Source organism: Mandrillus leucophaeus, unplaced genomic scaffold, assembly GCF_000951045.1.
Source record: "Mandrillus leucophaeus isolate KB7577 unplaced genomic scaffold, Mleu.le_1.0 Scaffold102, whole genome shotgun sequence".
NCBI classification, from domain to species: domain Eukaryota; kingdom Metazoa; phylum Chordata; class Mammalia; order Primates; family Cercopithecidae; genus Mandrillus; species Mandrillus leucophaeus.
The window spans coordinates 4,490-10,848 of record NW_012098321.1 but is presented as its reverse complement, the minus strand read 5'-3'; the positions used below and the strand labels follow the sequence as shown (position 1 = coordinate 10,848).

At 36.9% G+C, this 6,359-nt stretch overlaps 1 pseudogene; it reads left to right on the top strand.

Moving 5' to 3' along the window:
* The first annotated feature begins 2,253 nt into the window (after positions 1-2,253).
* On the top strand, positions 2,254-5,443 carry LOC105537193 (annotated as a pseudogene).
* Positions 5,444-6,359: the final 916 nt, after the last annotated feature.

Here is a 6,359-nt window from a genome sequence, read left to right as displayed (position 1 = left end):
ATGTTTTCAAATAGAGTCTTTATTTTTAAAACAATTTAAAACAGAAATTTTTTTTTTTTTTTTTTTTTGAGAAAAAAATCTCATTCTGTAACCTGTACTGGAGTACAGCTCACTGTAGCCTTCAGCTCCTGGGCCCTGGGCTCAAATGGTTCTCCCACCTCAGACTCCCAAGTAGCAGGAACACAGGCACATGCCATCACACCTAGCTAATTTTCCTTATTTATTAATTTATTGAGATGGAACGTTACCCTATCTTCCAGGCCGGAGTGCAATGGCGCGATCTTGGCTCACTGCAACCTCCACCTCCTTGGTTCAAGCGATTCTCCTGCCTCAGCCCCCCAAGTAGCTGGGATTACAGGCATGCGCCACCATGCCTGGCTAATTTTTTGTATCTTTAGTAGAGAACGGTTTTCACCATGTTGGCCAGGCTGGTCTGGATCTCTTGACCTTGTGATCTGCCTGCCTCGGCCTCCCAAAGTGCTGGGATTATGGGCATGAGCCATGGCGCCGATTTTCCTCATTTTTTTGTAGAAAAGAAGTCTCGAATTCCTGGGCTCAAGCAATACTCCCCACCCCAGGCCCCGCCTCGGCCTCCCACAGTGTTGGGATTGCAGGCATGAGCCACCATGTCTGGCCTCAAATAGATTCTTAAAAAGCAACTTGTATTTTAATTTAGTCAAACCAGGGATATCTGCTGCTTATGCAATCACTTAAAACATCAATGCCAATTAAGAATATTTTGATTCAGAACTAATCTTCAATTTCACAGTTCAGAAATTATGATAGGGTTTTTTTCCCCCTTAGATTAGATTGAGCTATAGGGGACACACACTGAATTTATAGAGAAAGAATTTTAAAAATTGTTGATCTAATAATATTAGATGAGATCGATGCTTTAAAAGTAATTGTGAACCAAGAGTGGTGGTGTGCACCTGTAGTCCCAACTACTTGGGAGGCTGAGGCAGGAGGATCACTTGAGCCCAGGAGTTTCAGGCTGTAGTGAGCCATGATTACACCACTGGACAACAGAGCCAGACCCTAACTCTAAAAAAACAAGAACGGTAACTCAGATTTTGTTCCAGAGTTTGTGAATGCAATCAGTAGTTTTAAGGGTTGTGTGTGTGTGTGTGTGTGTGTGTGTGTACACATTTAGTTTTATTGTAACAAAGCAACTTGTACACTTTCAATGTTTAAAACTGAGCACCATCTTTCCTTTCCAGTGAAACAAAGAGAAAATTTAAAAATAAACAAGAAGAAAATTACAGTAGAGAATGTCAATACCAAATAAGATCCTACAGGTTCTGCCGATTCTCCCATTGAGTGGCAGGGCTCAAGTCATCATTAGGAGAGAATTTGTTTTAAAAGTGTCATCTTAAACTACAAGGATGTCTGTCAGATATCACAATTAAACATGCCAAAGGAGAAGCCATATTGTCAAAATGCCCACTTAACCCACCGAGACATCTCAAACTCACCCCTTGCTGACCTTCTAGAAATCCATTTTTCAAGTTTTTTTTTTCTTTTTTTAAACAAGAGAAAGTAGACAGATACATATTGGTATATGCTAACTGTCCATATTCACATAGAGACACAGTGTACTCTCTGATTGCAATATGCAGAGAAAGGAGGACAAAAGCTAGAATTCTATGCACTACTACCCAGGGGCTTAGCACCCTCCAGCTTCCAGTAGTGTGAAGGGAGCAGGTTTTTTCTTTTTTCCCACAGAGCTTGGTGGTGTTGATTCCATACAATTTTTGTTCAGACAGGAAGGGATAAAAATGAATTTTGAACAGAAAGGGGTAGAGACTCTTCCCATTGTATTTCGCTCAAGGTATTTTCCCCAAAATAAGTTGAGAAACATGGTGTAGAGAAAAGAGTCCTCAAGAACAGGGTGACTGAGGACAAGGGAAAAAAAAAAAAAAAGAGACATTGAGAGAGAAAAATAAGACTGCAGCTTGCTCCCAGGGACTGGAGAACATTTTAAAATAGGAAGGTTGGAATCCATCAGTGTTCCATTAGTCATCTTCTCCTTCATCCTTCTCTCCTTCCTCCCTTTCATCATCTTCATCTTCTTCACCTTCATGCTCATCCCCTACTTCATCAGTATCTTCTAATCTTTCCTCCTTTGCATCACCATCGTCATCATCATCATCATCATCATCATCATCATCATCTTTTTCTCCTTCTCCTTCTTCATCATCCATATCAGGAACCAAGTAGTACTGTAATGAGTTTGGCCAGATACCATCTTTGATGAACTATCCTAACTCACCCACACTATGTGCATCAGAATGGTCAATAAATCAGGTAAAGAAGCTCTCTGGACCACCTCCTGCTGTGGGACCAAAGGAGACATCTGCTTCTGCAGGCTTGCTGACGAAGGGACAAAAAAAACCAGCAAGAAGCAATTGAACACATTGATGAAGTACAAAATGAAAGAGACTTAATGAACAAGCCAGTGAGGAGATTTTGAAAGTAGAATAGAAATGTAACAAACTCCACTATCCACTTTTTCAGAAGAGGTCAGAATTGATCGCCAAAATCCCAAATTTGGGAGTAACAACATTTGTCAACCATCCACCAAGTGTTCGCACTGCTTGGGGAGGAGGACAAAGAGGCACTACATTATTTGAGCAGAGTTGAAGTGACAGAATTTGAAGATACTGAAACAGGTTACAGAATAGATTTTTATTTTGATGAAAATCCTTACTTTGAAAATAAAATTCTTCCCAGAGAATTTCATCCCAATGAGAGTGGTGATGTATCTTCAAAGTCCACCGAAATCAAATGGAAATCTGGAAAGGATGTGTTGAAACGTTCAAGTCAAACACAGAATAAAGCCAGCAGAAAGAGGCAATATGAGGAACCAGAGTGCTTCTTTAAGGTTTTTTTTTTTTTCTTTTTAAACAAGCATGGATTTAATACTATAAGAGTGGCATGATCTTAGTAGATACGTAATCTTGATAAAGTAAATGTCTTATGAACCATTCCTGCTTAAAACATTCTAATATTCCTATAATTAGAAATTTTGCATTCTTAAACTAGTGTTTGTTTCTTCCCACCACTGCTAAATTAGTACTGATTAATGCATATTAGTGAGATTAGTAATAGTATTTACTTTTACTAGGCATGATGTTAAAAATACTTTTTTTTCCCAATATGATCTCTCTTGAGGTTTTTCTTGTGTTTCTTCAATATTTCCTGTTTTTCACAATTCAAAAACTTGTCACGTTGCTTATGTTTGGATATTCCCTGACTCTTCATCAAAAAAGCATTTGTAAACTATGTCTTAGTTACAGTTATTTCTTCTACTAACTAATGCTATTCATTATATACTAGTATTTTACTTTGACATGCCCTCTTTATCAATTTGAGAGCTGTCTAATTATAGACAATTCTCATCCTAAAAAATTCAGACTCTAGACTTAGAAAGGACCTCAATATTATAGTTTAATCTTTAGTCTTTTCTTTAGAATCCGTAACTCGCCTTTCCCTTGAATGTCTTCAGAAGATGAAACTGGTCTTGTAAGATAGCTCATTTCATATTTGGACAGGTCTCTCCATTAGAAAATTCTTTTTTATATTGAGCTTAGAATCTGTCTGCCAATTTGTAACCCATGGAAGCTCACAAAGCAGATCCAATAACTTTTCCACATAGTGTGCCTTTGAGTATTATACCCTGGGGCTTCTTCTATTTCCAGAGTGTGTATTTCCATTTTCCCCCAATTGTTTTTCCTATTGCATTACTTGGTTTTGAATTCTTATTTATTAACAAACCTGAATTTGTCTATATCCCTCTTAAATGTGGAATACTGAACTGAATGTACTATACCAGATGAGTTCTGACTTTTCATATTATATTTTAGTCAGAAATTTCTTAGCCATTGCCCAGTACAGGAATACATCCATCACATCCTTGTTTGCTATTTTGTACTTGAAAAGTGCAATTGTGTCAAAATACTTTCAGTGTCTTTAGATTTGGTGCTGTTCTGTCTTCTAGACTCCTATAAATAATTTGTATACAAGGTAGCAGGGAAAAAAAATCACTCTTTAGTGACAATTTTTTTTTTTGTAACCTGATTTAATCTCCATTGAGAGTACTATAGAGATTATTTTTTTTTTTTTTTGAAACCTCAGTATATGTCTGGCAAAGTCTTAAAATCAATCATTTAATTTAAATTGGATTTCAAAAGAAGGTCACTAGATTAAATCTCCTGCTGTAGTTAGTGAATGAAGGTTTATGTGAAAGGAGGGAAAGCCGACCACTTTTATGTTTTTAACAGGCTAAATTGGGAACTTGTCAGTGCTCATGATCCAGTTCTTCAAAATTATAAAACTAAACTTGAAAGCACCCTGGTCACCTCTGACCCACTGTGGAACATGGTGCCCACCGTTGAAGAGGAAAGTGGTGCAGTTCTTTTCAGATAGAGCCACCTGCAGGCACAGGTGTTATCCGCAAGCCTTGGAGCTTCAGACAGCTATGATATTTTGTTTCTGCCAGCCATTGTGATGACCGTACTTCTGAAGTTCCTGGGCCATATTCAAACCTTGTCTCTCAAAAGTCACATTAGAAATATATATGCCACTCCCAGTTTCTCAAAAATGTTATTCTTTTTCCTGTTTTAATAAGATCATCAACTTTCAAAGAGGTCTTTTCGAATTATGTAGTGTTTATGGATTATGAGAAACCAATGTAGACCTTTTGTTTATGAACATGGACAAAATTTTATTCACAAGAACATATTTGTCTTCAACCACTTAGTACTCTTTCAACTTTAAAAGAGATACTTTTCGGTTTATTGTAAAACTATTGCCAAAGACTAACAGGTGTCTGTAAAACAAAGGATTCTTGAAATAATTCGCTGACTAACATGCTATATCAAAGGTCAAGGGGTAGTATCCTTGGATGATGATGACTTAGTACTGCTATTGCTCTAGGGAAAATCTCAAAATTTGAACCAATGGGACAGACACGTGACATCATAATAGTTGGAAAAGTAAGATTATTTTGAGAAGACTTTATACTTTAGAGCAATACTAATTTTTGTGTAATCCATTATTTTCTTGACGTTTTCACATATTTCTGTGCCTATTGCATTATTTGCTCACATTTATATATTTATTTATTTTGAGTACCCTTTTACTCTTTCTTCCTCATTTATCCCTCTTGTAACTGGCTGTCAATAAATTTCAATCACATTTTTATGTTAGTAACAAGTCTGAGTGCCAAATTTGAGCTATACGAGACTGTTGTGAACAATTTGTATGTTTACAATCTCTAACATCTGCACTAAAATGTTCTAATACTGCCATTCTTTCCAAAGTAGGTTCGACCATTAGCAACCAACAATATCAACAGTGAAACACTTTATGAAGGTATAAATGAAAAGAGAACATTTGTGAATAAGTGGGCTCTAGAAAAGGCAAGTTTAGGAGGATTGCCGTAAAGTCCATGAGCTGCTCGTGACAACATCCAAAGCTTTATAAACTTCACTAATATATCAATAACAAGCAAAATAACAAAAGAAAGCAAAAAAGCAAAAAAAAAAAAAAAAAAAGTCCTGGAGAGCAAGCATTAGAAAATAAGATTTTAGAAGTCTAGACATATGTTAACTGTAATCATTGGTATATTTTCCATGTCTGAGAGTAAAATCCGACTTTAAAGTTTTTTTGTTTTTTTGACTTTGAGCAGTGTTTTTGAGGGTGGACAGACAGACAGATGTAGACCAGTGTTCCAGTCCTTCGCTTGTTTGCCCAAGTGATTTTGGAAAATCACTTAATGTCTGTTTCAGTTTCTTCATTAGTAATTAGAGGATAATAACCCCTTGATGGGGTTCAGGATGTGTCACCCCAAAATTGGCCACGTTGGCATATTGCTGGTTTTGAGTTTTCAGTAAAAGGCACTTCAAAAACAGGCACAAGAAGGACACTGTCATCCCCCCTTTTTCTTCCTGAAAGCAGATGTAACACCTATGTAAGGGCTGCCCTCCTTATACCAGGAGGAAAGAAATGTTCTTATCACCAGAGATGGAACTAGAGAATTCTGTACAAACAGACCTTGTTAAAAGTAACTCTACTCTTCCTTTAGTGTCTCATTTGTTCTAGTTACTTTTCCATACTTGTGATTCTCCAGCGTATAAGCATTCAGGTTTTGCTACTTCTTTGAGTCAACATTTCCTTATGAAGGCTCTTATATTACATACATTTGTATGCTTTTCTCCTGTTAATCTGTCTTATGTCAATCTGACTCTCAGACCCAGCTGGATACCCTAAACAGGTAAAGGTAAAGATTTTGCCTCCCCTCTACCCTACCAAAAGTGTAATAAGAAAATTAAATATGATTATATGGATAAAGCACT